This window comes from Benincasa hispida, chromosome 2, assembly GCF_027475165.1.
Source record: "Benincasa hispida cultivar pf3 chromosome 2, pf3_genome.v1.1, whole genome shotgun sequence".
NCBI lineage: Eukaryota > Viridiplantae > Streptophyta > Magnoliopsida > Cucurbitales > Cucurbitaceae > Benincasa > Benincasa hispida.
This window is the reverse complement of record NC_143479.1, coordinates 12,140,413-12,161,657: the sequence shown is the minus strand read 5'-3', so window position 1 is coordinate 12,161,657 and position 21,245 is coordinate 12,140,413. Positions and strand designations below refer to the sequence as shown.

General features: G+C 37.0%; 1 long non-coding RNA gene across 2 annotated transcripts; it reads left to right on the top strand.

The window, feature by feature from the left end:
* Positions 1–1,975: 1,975 nt before the first annotated feature.
* LOC150037646 (uncharacterized) lies at positions 1,976–20,939 on the top strand. 2 transcript variants are annotated; one of them, XR_016527537.1, is made up of 3 exons: positions 1,976–2,199; positions 2,626–2,739; positions 14,384–20,939. It is a non-coding gene; the product is annotated as an uncharacterized LOC150037646 (long non-coding RNA). The 2 variants fall into 2 exon arrangements; XR_016527536.1 differs by lacking the exon at positions 1,976–2,199 and having other exon boundaries at positions 2,533–2,739.
* The last annotated feature ends 306 nt before the right edge of the window (positions 20,940–21,245 follow it).

Sequence of the window (21,245 nt, the reverse complement as noted above, 5' to 3'; positions counted from 1 at the left end):
TATGATTTTTTTATTTTTTGTTTTTGAGAGTTAAGTTTATAGATACTATTTTCACTCAAAAATTTCTTCATTTGTTATCTATTTTTTACCAGCCGAATTTTGAAAAGTAAAAAAAATAGCTTTGAAAAACTTGTTTTTGTTTTTGAAATTTGACTCTTATGAAAGATATAAATCATGGTAAGAAATTAGAAGAAATTAGAGCTAATTTAAAAAACTAAAAATAAAAAAAATGGTTACAAACCAGATATTAAGTTTCTCAACTCCAAACTCTTTAAAAATTATTCATTTGTCATTGATGATGGATCTATGAAGGATCCTGGCAACGTGTCATTTTAAATTAAGTATATGTAAAATAACATATAATCATTTAATGAAAGTATAATTATTCGAAATTTGATATAATTGAAAATACATGGACTAAACTTGAACAACTCCTAAAGTACAAGAATCAAAACGATATTTTAACATTATATATATATATATTTCCCCAACTTTCAAGTTATTTGTTATATTTTTGTCTCTAAACTTTTAAGTTTGTTCTATTTTTTTAAAAAATTTTATTTTCAATTACCTATTTTCATTCTTAAACTTAAAAAGTAACTTTTTTATTCTCAATTACCTTTAATATGTTTGTAACAAATTAGTGACAGTTATGATTATGTATACTAATGTCTAATATGTTAATATGAACATAGGTGAGAGACAAGCATTTGATTGGCATATATTAGATAAAAAAATAACATAATAATAAAGCATAGATAAAAAAAATTAATATTTTTCTTAAAAAATGAAGAACTAAAATACAACCGAGATCAAAATTTAAAAAAAAACTAAAAAAAATGTAGAGACCAAAATAAATATTTTGACTGTTGATAGACCAAAAGAGAAAAAAAAAATTGTGGAACCAAAATGATAGTTAAGTTCAATTTATAATTATAAGAAATTAATTATATTTAATATTAGGTTTAGTTGATCAATTTGTAAACTTGAAAAGTCACAAGTTATTGAAGATTGTAGGAGTAATTTATATATACTAGTGTTAATTTTTAAAGAAAAATTGATAATTTTGTCTCAAATAATTTTGATATATTAAAATTTATTTTAATATATTATTACGTATTTTATTCATTTAACATTTTTATATTTATTCGTCGGTGCTACGTGCGTTGCACGTGTTTCATAATATTGAAAATGAAATGTACATGTATAAGTTGAAAAAATTTTAAGCAAAAAATGTGATTTTTAAAAGGAACGTGAAGTATATATTAATTAGAGATAAATTATGATTTTTTAGAAATTTATTTTTTCTTTTAAAAATATAGATATTAGTTAAAGATAAATTTTGATTTTTTTTTAAATGATAATTTTCCAAGGGAAAAATGTATTTTTGGTCCTTCAAATTTAGACTTTATGTCTATTTAGTCCATGAAGTTTTAAAACAGACACTTTAGTCCCTCACGTTTACTAAATACTTTTAAATGGTCCCCGACTTAAGTTGTCATGTGTTGATGTGAAAGTTAATTCCATTTGGTATGTTGATTGTGTGGGAAGAGTTGGAAAATAAATTAAAATTTGACTTAAGAAATAGAGAAAAGTTATTTAAATTATTTAAAAGCTTTTTGGGATTAGTAATTAAGAAGATGACTAATGAAATATTATCGAATTTGTTCAGCTTCCTCCATGTTGAGTTTCACACATGGTCCTTCTGGTTCTTGCTTCAACAGTGCGTTGCTGATGGCTCTAAATGTTAACCACCCTCAGATTTTAGCAGCAAAGAGACAAAAAATTCAATGATCACCATTGTACAAATCAAGATCTGGAATTGGGCAGTATAAAAAACGACTTCGTAGTAGTTTTATTGACGAGATTTGAAGTTAAAATATATACAAATAATTCATTTTAATAAATAACTGATTTTTCATATAAAAAAGGGAAATCCTACTGAGAAGGAGGCTGTGAAGCCCAAGTTGGGGAAGCGAGGAGGGAGTGGGAGTTTCTCATCAATTAGTGAAACTAAAGGGTCATGTTCTACCTTTTTCTTCAAGGATTAGATTGTCATCAACCACACCTCAAGTGGATAACAGTCGACGACTGGGGGACTTGGCCGACAATGGGCAAAGGGCTTCAAATGCAGATAGTGAAACAAAATACGCAGAAGCTTCGTGTTTTGAAGCTTTTCTACTGCAATTACGGCTAGAGGTTTTTTTCCCCCTAAACTTTTAAGTATTTTAAATCACTTTTCTTTATTTTTTAAGTTAAATTTTAATTTATTTCCAACTTATTCAATATAATTGACCGTCACCAAATGCGATTAACTTCCATATCACCACATGAGACCATTTAAAAGCATTTAGCACTATAAAGAAATACCACTTTTAATAGCCTTTCAATATAGGTTTTTATTCAAAGACTATCAAAAAGATGGAAAAAGAAAGGCGTGAATGGAAAAATGGAATAGGCACACGGAAACAAACTATTTTGGAAAAATTAAAAACCCATCGCCCTTAATTTTATTTTATTCTTGCACGGCAAAGTCCAACCACTCGACCGCATGAAAAAACCCATCTCCCCCTATTTTCTCCCTCTGCTTTCTCCCTTGTGATCCTGTTCTTCTCTGGTTTGTAGTTCAAGCATCTTCATGGTCCATCATTCCTACACAGATTTATCATCTTCTGCCATCTGATTCGAGCAACTCCCAATACTGTCCAACTTGATCGTCTTCTAAATGTTCCTAATTAGGTAAATCTTTTGTTCCTTCTTATTTTTTCTCCTTCTTGTTCCCTTTAATTATTTTTTTTCAATCTACCCTTTGAAGGAACTCTTAACGAAGAGCATCCATGAGTGTGTTCGGATCTTTTCGATTTCATTGTGACTAAAATTACCATACACACATTCTATCAAACAGTTATGCAATTTACACTAATTAACGACATGCTTTGATAAATAAAATATAAGGGATTGAGTTCACATATCAGTTGAAGTCCCTCTTCAATTTTGAACTCAACGCAGTGGAAGAACCTCTACTGTATCGCCTAACAAAACAATCGGCTACGGCAGCACGATCGTCTACACGAATGGCGACAACATGAAAAAGCACGAGCAAGCAGGAGCGGGGACGACACCACCACTTAGAGCCTTGGTATTCTCAGAGTGAGAATCCAAAGCATGGTCTTTGGTGAATTTGGTAGAGGTCAGAGGAACGAGCTGATCGTGTAGACGATAAGCAAGTGGGAGAGAATGATATCGTATAGTGGGGATGCTTATTGTTTAGACAAAGCTACACTATCGTGTAGGTTTTACTAAGCGATCGTTTAGTAATAGGTAAACGATCGTTTAGAAAAACATGGCATGTTAGGCGATCGTTTAGGAAAGCTAAGCGATCGTTTAGACACGGGTGTGTGATCGTTTAGATGATGAAACTCTATCCTATAGGCTCTCGGCTAAGCGATCAAGACGTTTTCATACCGATTGCAAATTTTTTACTAACTCTTGCAAAATGAAACAAATTTTCATTTTATTCTTCAGTTACAATAACCGAATACCGATTCTCCCACTAACGCACGATTGAGGAGAATATTTCAACCAATTATATCATAATTAATCAATTTAATTAATAAATGAATATAATCATATTATATTCTTACCCTATAGTTTGATATCACATATCTACTATAGTAATTTCTCCTCCACTTGATATAAATCATATTTATATCTAATTTCCTCCAAAATAATGTATCTCATACATTTAGTCGATTATATCATATATAATTAACCAGTTCAATTATATTATATATAATCGAACTCCCTCTTGTCAATTTGAACATTTCAAATCGACCCAAAAACTGATTCTCGACTTTATCCAAGCTACCTAGGGGACCTTATGGACCTGTGCTCGAAGCTCCAACGGTACATGAATAGCTGACTAAACTCTTTAGCTACGAGATCCACCATCCGTTAACTGCCAGACATTCCACTAAAGACCAACAGCTGAACTTTTCTTGCCACAGATATATTTCTGTGTCCATCGGATATAACCAATCATGAGTACGATGACCCTTCACAGATGCTCGTAAGTACAGTTGGACTAATTTACCATTTTGCCCATATAGTTACATCTCCCTCCTTAAGTACCACTGATTCCTCTAATAAACAATACAATATAGTCCAACTATGTGTGAACACCTCTCGAACTAAGAGAAGGTGTGTGGCGCCACATCGTTCAAGCCCTGGAATCAGCCATTAAGGGAGCTATCTATCTACTTGCCCATGCCTCAGGGAAGGAGTGAATTCCATCTTGTATAGTTGAGTTCCCAACTCCTAAATCAGATGAATCCCCAAAATGGTAGGTTTAAATTGGTGACCTAGCCACTCGCACCCATACAAATCAAAGGACCACCCTCAATGGCAAGAGTTCCCAATTCACTCAGGATTGAGGTCATGTTAACTATGGTCATCTTAGTGAAGTGAAGTCTTTGTCATGAACGATGTTATATAACGAGACTGTTAGGATTGGTGTTCTAATTCTCCCAGAGTCTCGTTGTTTTGTAAAGATACACATTGTTCAATGAATAAAATAATTATTATTTAATTCTAGTATTTACGCATATCCAATAAACAAAGCTCATATCCAATTAAGGTGGGATGTCTGATCCTGATGACACTACGGATACTGTCCGCTTTGTAGAAGTTTGCAAGTGTTGTAAACTACTACAGATGGTAGATCCTAACCATTCATGTGGAGACGTGCGAGCGGGGATGTCCTATACAAAAAGTTTGTATAAGACCTGGACCACAAGATGACTAGATTCTGTATATAACGCCATTGATACTAAAGACTTATAACTTACCTAAACGACCATAAGTGACACGACCTCAATCCTGAGTGTTTTGAGAACTCCTACCTTTGAGGGCGGTCCTTTGATTAGTATGGGTGAGAGTGGCCAGATTGCCAACTCAACATGCCTACCTTTTTGGGGACTTATCTGATCTGGGAGTTGGGAACTCAATCCATAAGATGGAATTCACTCCTTTCCCGAAGCAAGGATAAGTAGAGAGATTGCTCCCTTAAGGGTTGATTCCGGGGCTTGAACATAGTGGCCACAAGTTCTCTTTGGAAGAGAAGACTCAGTCATAGTAGGACTATGACTTATGTTCATTAGAGGGATCAATGGTACTTAAAGAGACAGATGTAACTATGAGGGCATAATAGTTATTGACCCAGCTGTACTTACGAGCAATCTGTGAAGGGTTGTCGCACTGCTGATTGGTTAAGATGGACACATAATATATCTGTGGCAAGGAGAGTTCAGCTGTCGATCTTTAGTGGAGTGCCTGGCAGTTAACGGATGGTGGATCCTGTGAATAAAGAGTTTAGTTAGTTATTCACGTACAGTTGAAGCTTCGAGCTACAGGTCCATGAGGTCCCCTTGGTAGCTCAATGGATTCAGTTGAGGATCAGTTCTTGGTGTTGATTTGAAATGTTCAAACTGACAAGACGTATTTTGATTATATATGATATAATCTGTATGATGTATGGGATACATCTAATGAAGGATTGATGTAAATGAGATTAACATTAAGTACCATGGAATAGAAAAAGAACTATGGTTTATATGTTTTATGAGATGAAATATTAAAACTATAGGTTATAAATATAGTATGATAAGTTGGTTATCATATATATATTTATAATAATATTAATTATTGGATAATTAATTCTTTATCTTTAAATAACCAAATGAGTGGGTGGTTATTGGATTCATGGTAACCGTGAATTTAAAAGGAAAATAGTTTTCCTATTTTCAATAGGATGATTTACAAACGATTGAAAAAGTTTTTTTTTTGAGTTTTTTCTCTCCCGCAAAAGAAACTCACGTAGTCGTCAAGTAAATACAGATTTACTAAACGAGGCTGGGCGAGCTAAATAATTGTGCAGTATTTATTAAACGATCGCATAGTTTTGCTAGACGATCACTTGCCTAAAGTAAACGATCATGTAGTGTCTGTAGGCGACAGACCGAGCTAAACAATCACATAGCTTTTGCTAGACGATCATTTAGCTTTATCTAAACGATTGGACATCGAACTATATGATAGATCTCCGCCATCTCCTACTTGCCCAATCGTGTATGCGATCGGTGTTTCCTCCTTCGTCTGCCTTATACCAAGTCTGAACAGAACCCACCCTCTGGATTCTCACACCAAGAATACCAAGGTAGCCTTGTTGGTGGTGTCAGGCTCAACTCGACACTGTCGAGATTTTCTAGAGGCGTTTGTGGTGCTGTGGAGGCCGTTTATGTCGCTAAGGAGTTTGTGGCCAAGGCGATCGTTGAGGATGAGTGCAAAGAGTTCGTGCTGTGTTGCGGTCGTGTAGATCGAGTGTTCGTGGTTCCTGCTGTTCGAGTGGTCGTGCGCAACGGAGCGTGGAGACGCATCTGCAAATGTTCGTAGGTTTTTCCCTTTGTGCATTTGTAGTTATTCATGCTGTAATTTTTGTATGATTTGTATAACCGCTTGTTAGAAGTCGACTATAATATGTGATGTTCATTCATGATTGTGATTTGGAATTATCTTTCTTTCGCTGCTCATGGAAATCTCGAATCCGATTTCCTTTAGAGACGTTAACACTTCGTGGTCAGGTCTTATACAAACTCTTTGTATAGGACACCCCTGCTCGCATATCCCCTACATGGATGATCAGGATCAGACCATCTGTGACAAGTCACAACACTTGTGACCATTCCACATAGCGGGCCGTATCCGTAGCGTTACCAGGATAAGGTTTCCCTCCTATATCCATATACTACAGACCATTTTGGTTATGACTCAAGACATGATCCACTTGTATGTCACCACATACATGCTTAAGTTACGTACAGATAATCAGGGATTTTATATTTATTAGTTTGTGGTAAAGCAAATAAAACATATAACTGAGCAAAAATAAGATGTGAAGTAAATATCAAATATTATACAACACAAGCGTTCGTACAAACTGTTTACAAACTACAGGACACGAGACTTTACGGCATCAATCCCAACAATCTCCCACCTGTCCTAAAGCGAAGTGGGGTATACATAAAACTAGTACAAAACAATAAACTAGGGTATAAAAGTCCAGTACAAGAAAATCTCCCACTTGCCCTAGTCCAGCTGTGGGCGATCCTATAGACCCATGCTCGGTAAATGACTCTTAAACACTTTAGTCGTGAGAGCCTTTGTAAATAGCTCAGCAACATTGTGCTCTGAAGCAATCTTCGTGACGACTACATCCCCTCGGTGCACTATTTCGTGGATCAGATGATACTTCCGCTCTATGTGTTTGTCGTGCCTATGACTCCTAGGATCCTTGGAGTTCGCCGCTGCCCCACTATTATCACAATAAAGGGTAATGGGCCTAGACATATCTGGAAGAACTTCTAGTTCTATCAAGAACTTCCTGAGCCAGACGACCTCCTTAGCAGCTTCGCAAGCCGCTACGTACTCCGCCTCCATGGTGGAGTCGGCGATGCACCCCTGCTTAGTGCTTCACCACACTACAACTCCTCCGTTAAGAGTAAAAACTGACTCTAACGTGGACTTGCGAGAGTCCTTATCAGTCTGAAAGTCAGAATCCGTGTATCTAGTAAGGATCAAATCCCTAGATCCATACATGAGCATGTAGTCCCTCGTTCTCCAAATATACTTGAGGATGTTCTTCACTGTAGTCTAGTGACCCTGGCCTGGGTTAGACTGATACCTACTGACTATGCCCACAACATAGCAAATGTCTGGACGAGTACAAAGTATCATGTACATCAAACTACCAATGGCAGACGCATATGGGACCCGTCTCATCTCCTCAACCTCTTGAGGCGTCTTAAGACACATGTCCTTAGACAAAGTGAATCCATGCCTGAATGGCAGTAGGCCTCTCTTGGAGTCCTGCATCGAGTACTTGAGCAACATCTTGTCAATGTACGATGCTTGAGATAGTGCTAGCACTTTGTTTTTACGATCCCGAAAGATCTGTATACCTATAACAAACTGAGCCTCTCCTAAATCTTTCATTTAGAATTGGGTCGCTAGCCAGTTCTTAACTGCAGTCAGTAGACCTACATCATTCCCAATGAGTAGTATATCATCTATATACAACACTAAGAAGACTACTGAAGCATTGATGATCTTTTTGTAGACACAAGGTTCATCTACGTTTTGGTCAAAGCCATACGACTTGATTGTAGTATTAAATCGTATGTTCCAAGATTGAGACGTCTGTTTCAGCCCGTAAATGGACCGATTCATCTTGCAAACCTTTTGATTTTGTCCTTGGGCTATGAATCCCTCGAGTTGCACCATGTAAATTGTTTCCTCAAGAATGCCATTCAGAAAGGCCGTCTTGACGTCCATTTGCCAGATCTCATAATTATAATAATCTGCAATGGACAAGAGTATGCGAATCGTCTTTAGCATGGCAACAGGCGAAAAAGCCTCCTTATAGTCGACTCTCTCTACCTGGATATAACCTTTTGTCATAAGTCGAGCCTTGAAGGTCTTTACCTTCTCATCAGCACCCAGTTTGCACTTGTAGATCCATTTACAACCTATAGGTCTTACCCCATCAGGCTGATCTACAAGATGCCATACTGAGTTGAAGTACATCGACTCCATCTCAAGATCTATGGTCTTGACCCATTCATCTCGATCAACATCCTCCATTGCCTTATGATAAGACAACGGATCCTCAACATCGCCCTCTACTACCATAGTAAGGATTTCTGTGAAACCCAGATAGCGAACGGGCGGGTTCGCAACCCTTCCACTACGTCGAGGTTCTCTCAACTCTTGAGGTGGAACTAACCTACTAGATGAACTCCTATCAACAACTATTGCTGATGTAGCAGACTCTTCAACAACTCTTCTTGAAGTTTCAGTAGTTTTATTGGAAAGCTCACGCAACATGACTTTACTTTGTGGATTGTGCTCCCTTATATGATCCTCCTCCAGGAAAGTAGTGTTCGTGGAAACAAACACCCTATTTTTTGATGGATCATAAAAATAACCCCCTCGTGTACCTTTGGGGTAGCCTACAAAGAGGCATAACCTCGACCATGGTTTCAACTTCTTGGGATTAGCCTCAAGCACGCGTGCAAGGCAGCCTCAAATGCAGAAGTGATGTAAACTAGCTTTACGCTCGTTCCACAACTCTATAGGTGTTCTCGCAACACTCTTGGAGGGAACACAGTTGAGTATGTATACTGCAGTCTCCACTGCGAATCCCCAAAACGAGTTCGGTAAGGAAGCGTAACTCATCATTGAACGAATCATGTCCAACAAGGTTCTATTTCTCCTCTCTGCTACACCATTTTGCTAAGGTGTACCCGAAACTGAGAGTTGGAAAATGATTCCATGTTCTATCAAATAGTTCTGGAATCCCGAGTCCAAAAACTCTCCACCTTGATCCGATCGAAGTGTTTTAATCTGTCTATCCAATGCGTTTTCAACTTCAGCCTTGAACTCTTTGAACTTTTCAAAGGATTCAGACTTCCGTTGCATAAGAAAACATACCCGTACCTAGAGTAATCATCATTAAAACTGATAAAATACTCATAGCCACCTCGGGCTCGCACATTCATAGGACCACAAAGGTTAGAATGTAGGGTTAGTTTTTCGATAGGGAAACTAGGGAGTTGGCCAAAGAAGGTGATAGCTCTGTAGATTCGTTCCCATGGTTCGACCTTTCCCAGTAAAACGCGGCGTGTTCGAATTCTGATCGCTTTTACGCGAGAAAGGGGGACCACCCTCTAAGCCTAAGTATTCCTCAATGACCCGAGGTAGCGAACGAGACCGCAAATGGATGGAAATTCTCTGGTAGCCCAAGATCTGTCTCTGATAGAAGAAGAAAGATAGTACTAACTCAAGAGGCTCCTTGGCTCTATAACCTTTTCCAGTAAAAGGTCGTTTAGTCATCTTACCCTTAAGGCAAGACTCGCACACCGGTAAAGAATTTTCTTCTAACTCACTTAGAAGTTCATTCTTAACTAATCTCTCAATCCTATTGAGATTGATGTGTCCTAAACGAAAATGCCAAAGATGGGCATTTTTTTTTTAGAGGAATACGTCGATGTTTTGTTTGAGTTACGACAGTTTTAAAAAATTATGTGTTATGGAGGGAATTAATGGCTAACGACCTTAGCACATATAAATTACTTTCCAGATTTGCTGCACAAATAGTAACGCCATATTTGTGAATAAACGCTTTATCCACATTAAAAGAAATAGTGTATTTACATTGTAATAAGCACTTTACAGAAATGAGGTTCCTCTCAAGTTCGAGAACAATATATACATCATTTAAAACTAGAAACCTATTCTATAAAGCTAACTGGAGCCCTCCCACTGCCATAGCTGAGACGACGTGCCCGGTGCCTACTTGCATCGTCATCTGAAAAGAAGAACAAACGTGATTAGTGGCACCTGAATCAATTATCCAGGCAGAATCATCATTCTTCACTAAACAAGTTTCAAGTACAAGTCATATTTACCTTTATCTACCGTGGCCTTAGCCTTGGCGGCCTTCCTTTCTTTCAGCCAGCGAGGACAGTTCCTCTTCCAATGTCCATCTTGGTTGCAGTGGAAACACTTTCCCTTTTCAACCGGTGGTGGACGCCTTCTTGGTGCGACAGGCGGCAAATTAGCAGGCGCCTTCCCTTTTCCTTTACCACCCTTTTTCTTCTTCCTCTTTATAGAGTTAGAAGTAGAAGGTGCAGACTTTGTTCCTGAGGTTGAACCTCTATGGAAGGTCCTGGAGGATGAAGCAATATTTGCCTCACCCTTCTTCCTCTCCTTACTTTTCAGTAAAGATTGGTAGGTCTACAACTCGTTAGTTGTAAGGTTGTATTTCACTTTGTTAAGAATCACATTGCTAACAAAGTGCAGGAAGCTCTCCGGCAAAGAATGCAGGATTATGCTAACCTGGCTCTGATACCAATTGAAGAAACTCTTAACGAAGAGTATCCATGAGCGCATTCAGATCTTTTTTAGTTCATTCTGACCGAAATTACCACACACACATTCTATCAAACAACTATGCAATTTACACTAATTAACGACAAATTTTGATAAATAAAATGCAAGGGATTGAGTTCACATACCAGTTGAAGACTCTCTTCAATTTCGAACTCAACGTAGCAGAAGAACCTCTACGAACTGTATAGCAAAACAATCGACTACGACAGCACGATCGTCTACACAAACGGCAGCAACACGAACAAGCACGAGCAAGTAGAAGCGGGGACGACACCACCACTTAGAGTCCTTGGTATTCTCAGAGTGAGAATCTAAAGCGTGGTCTTTGGTGAATTTGGTAAAGGTTGGAGGAACGAGCTGATCATGTAGACGATAAGCAAGTGGGAGAGAATACTATCGTATAGCGGGAATGCTTATCGTTTAGACAAAACTACTCGATCGTGTAGGTTTTACTAAGCGATTGTCTAGTAATAGGTAAACGATCGTTTAGAAAACGTGACACGCTAGGCGATCGTTTAGAAAAGCTAAGCGATCGTTTAGTAAAAGGCATGCGATCGTTTAGACGCAAGTGTGTACAAGACATGAGACTTTAGAGCATCAACCCCAACAATCTCCCACTTGTTCTAAAGCAAAGTGAGGTGTACATAAAACTAGTACGAAATAATAAACTAGGGCATAAAAGCCCAGTACAAGAAAATATCCCACTTGCCCTAGTCCAGCCGCAGGAGATCCTGTAGACCCATGATCCGTAGGTGACTCTAAAAAACTTTAGCTATGAGAGCCGTCGTAAACGGGTCAGCAACATTGTGCTCTAAAGCGATCTTCATGACGATCACGTCCCCTCGATGCACTATCTCACAGATCAGATGATACTTCCGCTCTATGTGTTTGTCGTGCCTGTGACTCCTAGGCTCCTTGGAGTTCGTCACTGCCCCACTATTATCACAATAGAGGGTAATGGGCCTAGACATATCTGGAACAACTTCCAGTTCTGTCAAGAACTTCATGTTATCATATGTTGAAATAAGTTATGTTATCATAACTTTTAGGACCACATAAAATGGACTAACTTTGGTTACAGTCCTTTATATAGTTCTTCAATCCACATACAAAACAAGCATTAATCTAATATTGTCATAAATTAAAATTATAGTGATTAATTATAATTTTTTTGAAGTAATAAAACAACATAGATATAGATACAATAATAAAAGTCTAAAGACTTGTAGTAATATTCTATAGTATTGGATTGGATTAAATAGAGATAATCAAATCCATTTCTAAATTACGAACACTTATGACATGTTTGTGAGAAATTCTAGAAGGGTTAAAATCACTTGATACATGTTCTAATCATTTCAAATCAAATTTAATAATGTGAAAAATTTATTTAAAAGTGTAAAATAGTTAAAATCACACTTTTTCATATTCAAACTTCGAAATCACTCTCAAACACATCTTTAAGGATTCAAAATCAATTTAATATTTAGTTACACACCTTAAAACATAATTTCCATACTACTAAAATTGATTTCGAATTATTAAAATTGATTTTGAAATATTTTTTAAATTCCAAATTCCCATTCCACTTCTGTTGCTAATCTTTATTTAGCATTTTTCTTGATGGTGTGGAGGTATGGAGAAATATTATAGTTGATGGATAAAGAAAGTTGTGTTGATGGACCCTTGTAGTAATCTATCTTTTTTTTTTTTCATACATTATTTTCTTGCGATTGGATTGAATTTTTTTTCTCTTTACTTCTTTCATTATTTTCCTTTGAAGCTTTCATTATTGCTAACACTTGAAGAATGTTTGTTAAAGATTGGGTACATCTACATAGGTGCAAAAAATTGAAAGTTAAAAAGTATTTGTGTAATAAGCAATAATTTGTCAAGTTTGAACATTGATATTTTTATTTTATTGTTTAGAGCCATAGATGAGTATATGAAAGGGACATTAGATTTTGTAGAAAAAGTGAAGAAGGATGCAGGAGATATGGAAACAATTATGTGCCCTTGCAAAGATTGTAGGAACATGAGTCATCATACATTTGATGTTGTTTCTGAGCATTTAGTCATCAAAGGAATGGACTCAACATATAAAATTTGGTATCATCATGGTGAGGAAGTTTTTGCAAGGGACAAACTTAAGGATGTATATATGTTTGATACATTTAACATGTACAGATCTGTATATGAAAAAGGAGAAGTGGATAATGTTGATCCTTGCTCATCAAGTATTGATAATGAACTTAATCAAAAAATAGAAGATTCAAAGACACTTTTGTATCCAGAGAGTACAAAATTCACAAAGATGTCAGCTATTTTAGCCTTATATAAACTAAAAGCTGTGAGTGGTTGGTCAGATAAAAGTTTTAATGACTTGTTGGAACTATTATATGCTACATTTAAACAATGTTATCCCAAGATCCATTTATGATGTTAGGAAAATTTTCAAGACATCTGATTTGGGATATCAAAAGATTCATGTATATGTTAATGATTGTTGCCTATTTCGAAAGGAAAATGAGAACTTAGAAACATGCCCACATCGTGATTCATCTAGATGGTTGATGGATCCTCGTACTAAATGAATTAGACAAGGTGTGCCTGCTAAAATTTTAAGATACTTTCCTATCATATCAAGGTTGAAGCGAATGTTTAATACCTACGAAATTGTTGAGAACTTATTATGGAATTCAAACCATAAAAGTAGTAATGGTAAGATGCGACATCTGGTTGATTCAATAGCATTGGAAGTAATCAACAGGAAATGGCCAGATTTTTCTATAGACCCACGTAATTTATGGTTTGGGCTTACGACTAACGGTTTTTAACTCATTTTCTAACTTGAATAGTAGGTATAGTTGTTGGTCAGTAATGCTTGTTACATACAATTTACCCCATGGTTATGCATGAAAAAGGAAAATATAATGTTGGCGTTGCTAATTTCAGGCCCCAAACAACCTGGTAATGACATTGATATCTTTTTGCAACCTCTTGTTGAAAATTTACAAGAATTATAGGCAAGATTATCATGTTATGACATAGTTAGCAAAACGTCATTCAGTTTAAGAGCCATTCTCATGTGAACTATAAATGATTTTCTAGCATATAGAAATCTTGTTGGGTGCACAACAAAAGGAAGAAATAGTTGGGGAAAGTGTATGAGTGGAAAAAACGTGTGATAAGAGAAAGCGAAATACAAAAATCAAAGAAATGTGGAAAAAACGATCAATCTTCTTTGACTTACCTTACTGGAAGGTAAATCATCTCCCTAATCTACTATGCCATATATTACTTATGTTTAGGGATTATGAGAAAGTAAACATTCCTTCAACGTAACTAACTGTTTAGTCTTTTCATCTTGAAATAGGAGCCAGTGTGATGCCATAATGTTGATGTCATGCATATCGAAAAGAATGTTTGCAAGAGCATTGTGGGGACTTTATTAGGCATTGACAAGAAAACTAAAGATGAAGTGAATTCAGAAAAGACTTGGAGGTAATGGGCATAAAAGTTGATTTACATTCTGATGCTTATTTTTATGAAGTGAAATATGGATGATATGAGATGGAGAAGTTGCGTTGTGCACTCAAGTTTCCTCAGCAGAATCCAAGTGTAAATTCTACTGAGTTTCCTGGTAAGTCTAGGGTCAAACTCAGGGACTTGTGAAAATAGGTTGCATTGGTAATTTTTATGAAGAACTTTGTGGTAACCGGATAAATAAATAAATTGTTGGGATTGTTGTTTGCGTTAATAAAAAATAAATAAATGCGGCGGAGTTTGAAAAGAGTTGGTAAACGGAAGATACGATGAGTATGTGGTGAACGGGTTGAGAAAAGTTTTGACTAACACTTCCTAGGATGAGTTCATGCTATGCGATCATGCAACATGCATACAACAGCAAACCACCTTTTGGTGCGAATGCCACGACTTCTAAGGCTATAACGCATGCGATACATGCACTAAGGATCTTTAATTCCAATGTTGGTGGTTCTACTAGGGATGGTTGCGTTGTTTTTCTTTCTTCTTTTTATGTTGGCTCTTCTTCTTGATTTGCGATCATTTATTCCTCCTTGTTTGTTTTTGTTATGATCGCATTACAGGCAGCAACGAATCCGCTGGCATCCTCTTCTTCATTCTCCTCATCAATCTTCTCTTCCTCAATCAAATTCTGGTCATCATCTGATTCATGCAGGTCTTCTTCTTCCGGAAACTTCATGGCACGAATTATGTCAAACTTGAGCTTCTGTCCATTGATACTCAAGGGTGATTTGCCCTTTATGCACATCAATCTGAGCATGACCTATTGATAAAAATGGTCACCCCAAAATGATGGGCACATCTTTGTCGGCTTCGTAGTCTAAAATGATGAAGTCGGCTGATAGGATAAATTTTTCAATGGTTATCAGCATATCAGTCACCTTTCCCTCTGGATGCACCAGAGATCTATTAGCTAGTTGAAGAGTCACCGTGGTGGGAGTAATTTGCCCCACATTCAGCTGCCTAAAGATTGACAGAGGCATCAAATTTATGCTGGCTCCCAAGTCACACAGAGCTTCCCTGATGTACAGTCCTCCTATGGAGCAAGGAATAGTAAAGCTCCCAGGATCGCTCATCTTCGGTGGAATGATTGATTTTAAACTCTGAGTTAGCGTCACCGTGGCAAACTTACCAGCTCCCCTCTTCTTAGTTACCATATCCTTCAGAAACTTTGCGTAGGCAGGCATTTCCTCAATCGCTTCACTGAAAGAAATATTAATATGTAATTGTTTTAACATAGAAAAAAAGCATTGGTACTGTACCTCTTCATTCTTTTTCTTCCTTAGTCTCTATGGGAAAGAGGGTAATTGCACTTTCACGATTCCCGTCTCAGTTGATTTTGAGGTCGACGCAACCTCTGGTTCTACTACCTCTGATTCAATTTTAGGTTCTAACGCAATGGGAGTTGTCCGACTATGCTCCTTCTTTTCTCCCTCCACAGTCTTCCCACTTTGCAATCTTACAACCTGTCATTGCTCTTTACCTGATCCCCCCGGGTTGCATAGGAGTTCTATTGAACTCGACAGAGCCCCTTGCGGTCTACTCTTCAACTCACTCGTAATCTGGCCCATCTGTAATTCTAGATTGCGGATGGACGTAGCCTGACTTTGAAGCACAGTTTCGTTTTTCTCTATGTATTACTTCAGTAAGCTTTCCAAAGAAGAGGATTGCGGTGGTTGTGAGCTACTTGCTTGATTGCTTGTTTGACCGTTGTTGCGTGGGAAGAATCTTGGTGGCCCTTCTTTCTGCGCCACGGGTTGGAAATTCTATTGCTGATTCTTCCAAGCAAAATTGGAGTGGTTTCTCCACCCAGGGTTGTAGGTATTCGAAAAGGGATTATTCTTTACAAAATAAACAGATTGTGGATTTTGCAGGCAATCTTTCATCTCATGCCCATCACTGCAAGTCGCACACCTTGCGGTGTTTTGACTGATTGCGTTGATTTACCCATTTTGCGGTGTTGAGCTGCTCATCGCAATTACCTGGATTAAGTTCATCATTGCAGTCATTTGGTTTTGTAGTGAAGCAATAGCACCATTACTTGCGTCATTGTCTTTGAGTCTCACTCTCTGGTCACTATCTCTCCAATCTTCATGGTTCTTAGAGATGAGAACCAAGATATTCTTCACCTCGTCATACATTTTATCAAGCAGACCACCAGCGGCTGCCGCATTGGCAGCGGTCTGCGAAGCGAGATTCAAACCATGATAGAAAATTTTCATTTGAAGACAGTCTAGCAAACCATTGTATGAACAATCCCTGACCAACCTTTTAAACCTCACCCAGACATCACTGAGCAATTCGTCCATGTCTTCTTCAAAATTTGTAATGAGTTTCCTTCGTCTGGTATTCTCAGTAGGTGGAAAGTATTTCTTCATAAACTTCTCCACGACCTGTTCCCAAGAAGTGATCTCTCTCGGTTTGAGAGAATACGCCCATTTCCTAGCCTGATCACAGAGAGAAAATGGAAACAAAGTTTGTCGAACTTCTTCGGTAGAGATGTTCAGGAACACAAAAGTATTGCAGATTTCAATAAAGCTTCGGAGGTTGGCATGCGGGTCCTCGCCACGCCTTCTTCCAAATTGTCCTGCAGTCTGGATCATCTGCAACATCACCGGCTTCCTTCGAGGGCAGGCCTCATGATTACTGGAGATAAATCATAGAGGTTTGGCGATGCATAGTCCCTGATGGGTCTATTGCGAATCGTTTGCCCGTAGGATTGGATTCGCCATGACATTGTTATCATTTGGTGCTCCATTTCCAGGCTGCTCCGCCATCTCTTCTTTATCTGATTGTGGTCGCTATTGGCGGTCTCTCAGTCTCCGTCTAAACGTTCTCTCAATCTCCGGGTCATAATTCGCCAGAGATTGAGAGTTTGCAAAGAAATAAAAAAATTACCGTTAGCACACTATTTTGTCAAAGTCCCCGGCAACGGTGCCAAAAACTTGATGCTTATTTTTATGAAGTGAAATATGGATGATATGCGATGGTGAAGTTGCGTTGTGCACTTAAGTTTCCTCAGCAGAATCCAAGTGTAAATTCCACTGAGTTTCCTGGTAAGTCCAGAGTCAAACTCAAGGACTTGTGAAAATAGGTTGTGTTGGTAATTTTTATGAAGAACTTTGCGGTAACCGGATAAATAAATAAATTGTTGGGATTGTTGTTTGCGTTAATGAAAAATAAATAAATGCTACGGAGTTTGAAAAGAGTTGGTAAATGGAAGATACAATGAGTATGCGGTGAACGGGTTGAGAAAAGTTTCGGTTAACACTTCCTAGGATGCATTCATGCTATGCGATCATGCAATATGCATACAACAACAAACCACTTTTCAGTGCGAATGCCACGACTTCTAAGGCTATAATGCATGCGATATATGCGCTAAGTCTATAGGACCTACACATAAGCCTCTATTCTTAATTATGCGATGACAAAATGACACACACACAAATAAGGTGACCATATAATATCATTCCCATCTCTAGGATGCATGCGACGCAGGTTGACAAACATAGCTTATCTCTAAGTCCCTACTTCTTGTTTATGCAGTTCTAACCTAGCTCTCTCGAGTCCAGATTCTAACCTAGCTCTCTCGAGTCATTAGGGTTTTTCTTTAGACTCTCTCTCGAGTAGCTCTAAAGGGTATTATACACAGCATAAAACAAAACAATCGTAAGCAATGAACTTCCTAGGTCATGTTAGCTTAGTTCTTCTCAACCTATTCGACTAGTTTAGCTACTCATACGTGCTAAGAGAGTGAACAGATGTAGAAATAGAAATTCCATTGTATAAATATAAAGATGAAGTACAAAATAAAAATGCAAGTATAGAATAAAGGGCCTGGTAGCAATCTCTTGTTGCCTAGGCTTTTACACTGTTTTTCTACTCGTGATCAAAAGATAATCTCGCTCTCGCGAGAGTCGGCCCGCTCTTTACTTCTACGCCTCAAGGTTCTCTCTCAAGTTGCCCTGAGCGATCTCCAACGTCACCGCTCTTTCCTTACTTCGCCTTAAAACGAAAGAAAACTATGAATAAGGACGTATGAACTAATTAACTGATCAACCCCTCTACCGAAGGCTGCCCTTGGTATTTATAGAGCATCCAGGGTGAAAGGTGGCTTCTCTCTCATGATTATACAGATGGTCTAATTCCTGACTGATGTGCCGAATAATTGTCACCGAAAAACTGAATGTACTTGTGATCGTTATTGGCTGTCAACTTAATTCGGATTCGACTCTCATCAACTTTTTGTCCCATTACGATTAATTAGCCTTTCACCCAGATGCGCCCACCATGTTATGTTGACCAAGTTGCGGCGATCCTTCTCGGGCGAATATTTGCGAACACGATCACCACAAAGCCTTGCAGTAATGCTGCGCTAGACCAATGATTTCCTATGATCGTAATTTTCGCCTTGCGTCATCGCATATTCTGTACAAAAATACAAAAATCAACTGTTCTAATGCGAAGAACGCATGCGACCGCAATATTATGAAATTGATGCTTAATGGATGCAATTTAATATGTTTTATCAACACAAGCCAACATTGTTTAAGAACTTAGCAATATGATAACGTGTATTTCTACCCGCTATCACATCCACAACAGAGAGAAAATCAAATATACCTTCCTGCAACCCCACATACACTTTCCAAATTCGAGAAACAATCTTTTTGTAAAATATTGTACAACTTGAAGTTGCTTGATGGATATAGTTCTAATATCTCAAACTACATATCTTTTGATGACTCCAAGATTATGTGATTGAAGTCTCATGATTGTCATATATTAATGCAATAACTTATACCTGTGGCATTGAGTGGATTACTACCAAAAGAGCCAAGAAATACAATAAAGAGATTATGTTTGATGTTCAATAGACTTTGTCAATGCATGATTGATAGAGAGAAATTGATAGAGATGGAAAAAGAAGTTGTCGAAATATTGTGCCTTCTTGAAAGATTTTTTCCTCCTTCCGTTTTTGGCATAATGACGCACTTGGTCGTTCATTTGGGACGTGAAGCTCGATTATGTGGACTCGTTCAATTTCGTTGGATGTATCCATTTGAAAGGTAGTGTGTTGTTTATAATTATATATAACTTCAAGGTAATGTCATTATCTAATTATGATAAACTTATTGACTTAGATACATGAAGGTGCTTAAAGGATATGTTAGGAATCGAGCATGATTGAAAGGATGTATTGTTGACTATTATTTAACAGATGAATATGTCAACTTTTTCAATGGATTTTTTAAAGAGCCACTAGAAGTTTTTCAAAAAGAACATCGCAATGAAGACTTTATTAGTGATTTCATTCTTGAAAGTCGTCCAATATCAGCTGAGACATCAATTGCGATAGATGATGATGATTTATTGAATGCACATCGATATGTGTTATTTAACATTGCTAAAATAGAACCATATATAGGGTAAGTAGTATTTTAATATGATGTATTAGTCCATTCATTTTTATTGTAGAATAAACATTGAACTAAGTGTCTATATAAGATGCATATGAATGAGTTACTTGTCTCTTATGCTTTGGTTGGTTAGCTTGACAAGAATAAGTGTTGACATAACAAGAATTAACTAGACTATTTGGATTTGACAGATTGAATTTGATTCATCAACCACTAAAGATTCAAATTTAGTAAGATGACTTACAAATAGTCCTAAGAAAATATGCGATGACTTACACGAGTTTTATTATTAATGGTCAAAGATTCCACATAAAGAGCATTGAAAGATTGACTCAAAATAATGGTATCTCTATTCAACCAAGTATATTATGTAGATCAAGTTCTAGTGATGAAGCTCAAGTTGTTGACAAGGTCACTTATTATGATGTGTTGACCCAAATTATTATATTAGACTATTATGTACACCAAATTCCCATTTTTAGGTGTGATTGGGTGAATGTTCCAAATAGAGTGAAAGTTGATGATGATTTCACACTTGTGAATTTACATCAAAGCCAACATCAATTTATCAAGGAGTCGTTATTCTTGCATCATAAGCGAAACAAATATTTTATTCAAAGGAGCATGATACATCCAATTGATATGTTGTATTAAAAGCACCACACAGAAGATTTTATGATTTAGAGATATATGATGGACAATATGATACACTCGTTGATGACACAGATTATACTCCATTGGAGAGTGTGGATGAAGGTAACGAAGAATGTTGTTATGTAAGAAATGATTGTGAATGACTCTTGATCTGAAACTTACATTTTTGTTTGAACTACACCTTGTGTTGGGTGGATTATAGTTTTGTGTTGAATATCTCAATTGTATGTAAAATATTTGTAATTGATAGTCGTTGTATTTTGTAAGTAATTTGATGAAATGAAGCCATCCATTTAGCTTGTTTTGATATATATTATATTATATTATATTCACCTGCATTATAGGTTGTTTGCTCATACATGCAGTGAACGTGAGAGACTAAAGTGTATGTTTTGAAACTTCAGGGACGAAATAGACATAAAATTCAAATCTTAGGGACCGAAAGTGCATTTTGTCGAAATATTAGTTAGAGATAAAATGTGATTTTAAATTATTTTTTTTTAATGTCAAGTAGATATTAGTTAGAGATCAAATGTGATTTTATTTATTATATTTTCATTTTGATGATATGATTATCTTCCTAATTTCAAACTTTGATTTTAAATCAAGATTTGT